We start from the raw sequence: 5,256 nt of genomic DNA on the forward strand, positions 1-5,256 counted from the left end.
AAACTAAATACATTCTCTATTTTGTTTTGCTTAACATTTCTGCATGTGTGGACTTCTGTTTTCCTTCTTGCCCCAAATCCCTTTGTGTATTGGGATGGCAAATGGGTTTTACACTGGAGAAAACATGTTATTTTGGCAAAGAAGTACTTAGCCTTCCTGCTTCAAGTATTCAAATATTGCATTGGAAATCAGTATATTTGTTTACTGTACAAATGTCCTTCATACAATTTTGTAATCTTCTGGGATGGGAGAGGAAGCAGGAAATAGGAGGATTATGGGTGGGAGGGATGTTTTGGGGGAGGGGAAGCCACTGTAATCCAAAAGCTGTACTTTGGAAATTTATATTTATTAAAAAAATTAAACAATTTTGTAATCTTCATCTTCCTTTTTATTTCATCCTTTTTTAAAAAAAATTCATTTATTTTACTTGAAAATCAGAGTTACACAGAGAAGGAGAGAGAGAGAGCAGTCTTCCAACCGCTGGTTCACTCCCCATTTGGCCACAATGGCTGGAGCTCTGCCAATCCAAAGCCAGGAGCCAGCAGCTTCTTTTGGGTCTCCTATGCAGGTGCAGGAGCCCAAGGGCCTGGGCCATCCTCTACTGCTGGATAGTAAGTCTTACTTGCCTAAAAAGATGGATAGTAATTTGAGTAGCCAGGACTTGAACTGGCACCCAATTGGAATGTCAGCACTGCAAGCCACAGCTCTACTTGCTACTCCACAGCATCGGCCCCCTAAATTCTTATGAGTATTGCTACACGATTGGAATTTATAATTGATAATGCTGAACAATTGAAACTGTCTTATTTACAATTGTAGGACTGGATATGGCAGTTCTACTTGAAGTAAAGTATGTAGCCTGCTTATTGTATGATTTTCGGAAAAGCATGTATTTATATATAACAGCAGATCTGTTAATCATTTAAAAGTGAATTGTCATGATTACCCAGATGTAAAGAATGCAATATGTGCTAATGAGTTAGCAGTCACAGACATTTAGAATTAGAGGGATTTTAGAACTTTTTCAATACTGCAGTTTTTATGAAAAACTAATAATTTTTTTTATTTGACAGGTAGAGTTATATACAGTGAGAAATCAGAAAGGCCTTCCTTCCATTGGTTCAGTCCCCAGATGGCTGCCACAGTTGGAGCTGTGCCCATCCAAAGCCAGGAGTCAGGTGCTTTCTCCTGGTCTCCCATTCGGGTGCAGGGCCCAAGCACTTGGGCCATCCTCTACTGCCTTCCCGGGCCATAGCAGAAAGCTGGACTGAAAGAGGAGCAACCAGGACTAGAACACTTTGCCCATAAGGGATACCAGCACCACAGGTGGAGAATTAACCGAGTGAGCCACGGCGCTGGCCCCCGATAAATTTACTCTTAACAAAATATCAAAATATCTTATTTAGTATAAAGTTAGTAGTGAAAAGAGACTACCTTGTTGAACACAGAAATTTGAGATTATATTTCTTGGTATTAATTTGCATCTTAAGGCTTATTGCCTAGTTTATTTCAATATTTCAATCTAATATTACTAATAATATCTTGTACTTAGTGGTTCACTGTGTGCCAGACAATATTCTTTTGATTTTTTAAAAGATTTATTTATTTATTTATTTGGAAGTCCGAGTTACACAGATAGTGAACAAGAGGAAGAGAGAGAGTTCCTCCATCTGCTTTTTCACTCCCCAGATGACCTAAAAGGTCAGAGATATGCCAATCTGAAACCAGGAGCCAGGACCTCTTCAGGGTCTCCCATGCAGATTCAGGGGCCCAAGGACTTGGGCCAACTTCCTACTGCTCTCCCAGGCTATAGCAGACAGCTGAATGGAAAATGGAGCAGCCTGGACTTGAACCGGCCTCCATATGGGATGCCCCCACTGCATGCAGTGGCTTTACTAGCTACACCACAGCACTGGCCTCAAGACAATGCTCTAAAATGATGCATTAATTATTCCCAAATATTGAAAAGTGGCATGGTACACATTTGAATGTGTTGTTTTGTACTAGTTGTAGAAAGAGTTTAAAATATATTTAGATTTAAAAATGTAAGCTTTGATCTAAAGGTTTACTTTCCCTTAAGGTGCCTGTTTGGAAACTGAGAGATCATTGAAGTCTCAAGATAGAGTACAACTGATCTTATCCAAGCCTCCTTTATCACATGAGGATGCTAAATGCCAAGCCCAGAGAAGTAAAGTGAATTGTTCAAGGTCACATAGGTAAGTTGTGGCAGGGATAATTCTGTATTAGCATTAGGTATCCTGATACATAGGCCACTGTTCTGTCAATTTTGTACTCCTTCTGGAGTTAAAGATTCTAAGTTGTGGAAAATTGAATTTGGAAATTTAGTGGTTGCTATGTTGTTATGGTGAGAAATTTCTGTGTATAGCTATGAGTTGCTTAAATTTTATTCAATATATTTTTCTAGTATGTTTGCTATTTATTTGAAATGTATAACAAATAGCTTCATCTATTTGCCAAAAGAATTTTTTAAAGATTTATTTATATTATTTGAAAGTCAGAATTACACAGAGAGAGAAGGAGAGGCAGAGAGAGTGGTCTTCCATTCACTGGTTCACTCCACAGTTGGCCTCCATGGCTGGAGCTGTGCTGACTGGAAGGCAGGAACCAGGAGCCTCTTCCTGGTCTCCTATGCAGTTGCAGGGGCCCAAGGACTTGTACCATTTTATAGTGTTTCCCAGGCCATAGCAGAGAGCTGGATAGGAAGTGGAGCAGCCAGGTCTTGAACTGATGCCCCTATGGAATACCAGCACTGCAGGTGGCAGCCTCACCCACTATGCCACAGTGCCAGCCCTTGCCAAAAGAATTTATAGAAGCTATTCCATATATACACTTAACAATTATTTAGTTACTTGACATGAACTATCCCTGCATATTTGAAAATTTTGAATGGTATCACTTGGGTTTTAAGAATGTTATATTTTAGGTCTCTTAATATTTTTAGTGATGATGTTTTAAAGGCCCTTCCTGTTTTATGAAAAATGATAAGGATTTTGTTTTACAATGGCCATAGTATTACTACTTAAAGCAATAGATTAAATAACACTTTTAAACAAAGTCATTTAATACTAAATTCTAACACACTGGTATATTTTAAAGTGAGAAACTGGATTTCTTTCAGGTATTCTAAAGAAGAATGATAATCAAAATTGAAGACATCTACAGTTTTTAATCACTTGTTTTAAATATTGGTCATAATGGTCCAATTTTGAGTTTAATTTTAATTAGCTTTTAAATGATTCAATATGTTTTATAGAAAAAATTCGGAGAACATAATTATATACTCAACCTCCCTCCCTTCTTTTTCCTTCTTTGTCATTTTTTTTAGCTTATGAAATGACATTTTCAGTTTACATTACATTAAAAACGGTTGTTGAATCAAGGGACAAGTTTAACAGGCAAAAAGCAAAAAGATCGTAATTTAGAGGGAATACAGACAATGGCTCTAAACAATATTTGAATATCACATCTAAACAATATTTGAATAAATTGATAAATATTTTAATTTCTCCTACTAAAATGCTCAAAGTCTTTAATTATTTATCAAATATTAGTGCAAAATTATGGATTTAAATGATCCCAAAAAGTGATGAATTTTTGTGTAATAAAGTCCAATTTTTGTCAAGGCTTTTTGACAGTCTCACAGAAAACTTATGTTTGTGAATGGGAAGAATAATACCAAAATATCCATACTACCAAAAGCAATTTGCAAATTCAATGCAATCCCAATCAACATACCAACGATGTTCTCAGAGCTAGAAAAAATGATGCTAAAATTCACATAGAAACATGAGAGATGCTTAACATCTAAAGCAATATTATAAAGCAAAAAAAAGCTGGAGACATCACACCATATTTTAAGACATATTACAGGGGTCAGCACTATGACAAAGCAGGTAAAGTCACCGTCTGCAGTGCTGGCATCTCATATGGGTGCCAGTATGTTTCCCAGCTGCTCCACTTCTTATACCCCTCTCTGGTATAGCCTGAGAAAAAAGTAGAAAATGGCCAAAGTCTTTGGGCCCCTGCACCTGCATAGAGACCTGGAAGAAGCTCCTGACACTTGGATTCAGATCAACAGAGCTCCGGCCATTGTGGCCATTTGGGGAGTAAACCAGTGGATGGAAGACCTCTCTCTCTCTCTGCCTCTACCTCTCTGTAACTCTGCCTTTCAAATAAATATACTGCAAAAAAAAAAAAGAAGAAGTGTTAGCACTGATATAATAACAGACACATAGTTCAATGGAAAAGACTTGGTAGCATAGAAATAAACCCAAATTTCTACCAGCAACTCATATTTAACAAAGGAACTAAAATGAACTGGAGAAAGAAGAATCTCTTTCACAAGTGGTGCAGAGGAACTTGATTATCCATATGTAGAAGCCTGAAAAGAGACTCCAACATCTCTTACACTATGTGAAAGTGAACTCACAGTGAATTAAAATGTAATCATAAGACCCAAACCCAAGTAAACATAGGGAAACTCTAAATATTGTCAACACACAATAGCTTTTGGGTAAGATTCCAATAGCAATAGTCACAAAAATAAAAACAGAGACATTTGAGTATATCCAACTAAGATACTTCTTCACAACAAAGTAAACATCAGAGTGTAGATACAATGAACAGATGGCAGGAAAAATTAAAACTCTGAATGTTTACAGATTTCCAGAACATTTACATGAATTGGAAAAACTCCAAAAAATACAGTGAAGAAACAGGCAAGGATCTGAATAGACATTTCTCAGAAGAAATGTAAATGGTCAAAACATGTGAATATGCCCGATGTCACTAGCCATTATGTAAATATAAATCAGAACACCATATCAGTCTCCAACACCTGTGGGAGAATACAACACTCAGGTGTTTGTGTGTGCAGCAAGTGGGTTTAGAGGACCCTGTTCACCTCTGGAGAGCAGAGTCTACAGGGAGGTAAAGAAACCTTACTGCGCAGGGGCATGCTAATCTTCTCTGTATCGTTCCAATTTTAGTATATGTGCTGCCGAAGCGAGCACATGTGCTGCCGAAGCGAGAAAGAGATGAAAAGAATTTATCTCAACTAGCCACTAATATTCAAGAAACAAGGTCTTCAGGAAAGCCAACTCAACTGACATTTTCATGTCATTGTTAAATAAAGGAAAAATTATCTAGGTTCAGCAATACGTAGTTTATAAGAGAAAGACTACAGAGTAATTTCCTTGGCATAGAAATAACTTTGTCTTTTTTTTTTTTTTTATC

General features: G+C 37.1%; 1 pseudogene; it reads right to left on the minus strand.

Annotated features, from left to right (window-relative positions):
- Positions 1 to 4,965: 4,965 nt before the first annotated feature.
- Positions 4,966 to 5,033, minus strand: LOC138848016 (U6 spliceosomal RNA; annotated as a pseudogene).
- Between the last annotated feature and the right edge of the window lie 223 nt (positions 5,034 to 5,256).

Source organism: Oryctolagus cuniculus, chromosome 16 (assembly GCF_051225735.1).
Source record: "Oryctolagus cuniculus isolate XC-2025 breed Fujian yellow rabbit chromosome 16, ASM5122573v1, whole genome shotgun sequence".
Taxonomy (NCBI): Eukaryota; Metazoa; Chordata; class Mammalia; order Lagomorpha; family Leporidae; genus Oryctolagus; species Oryctolagus cuniculus.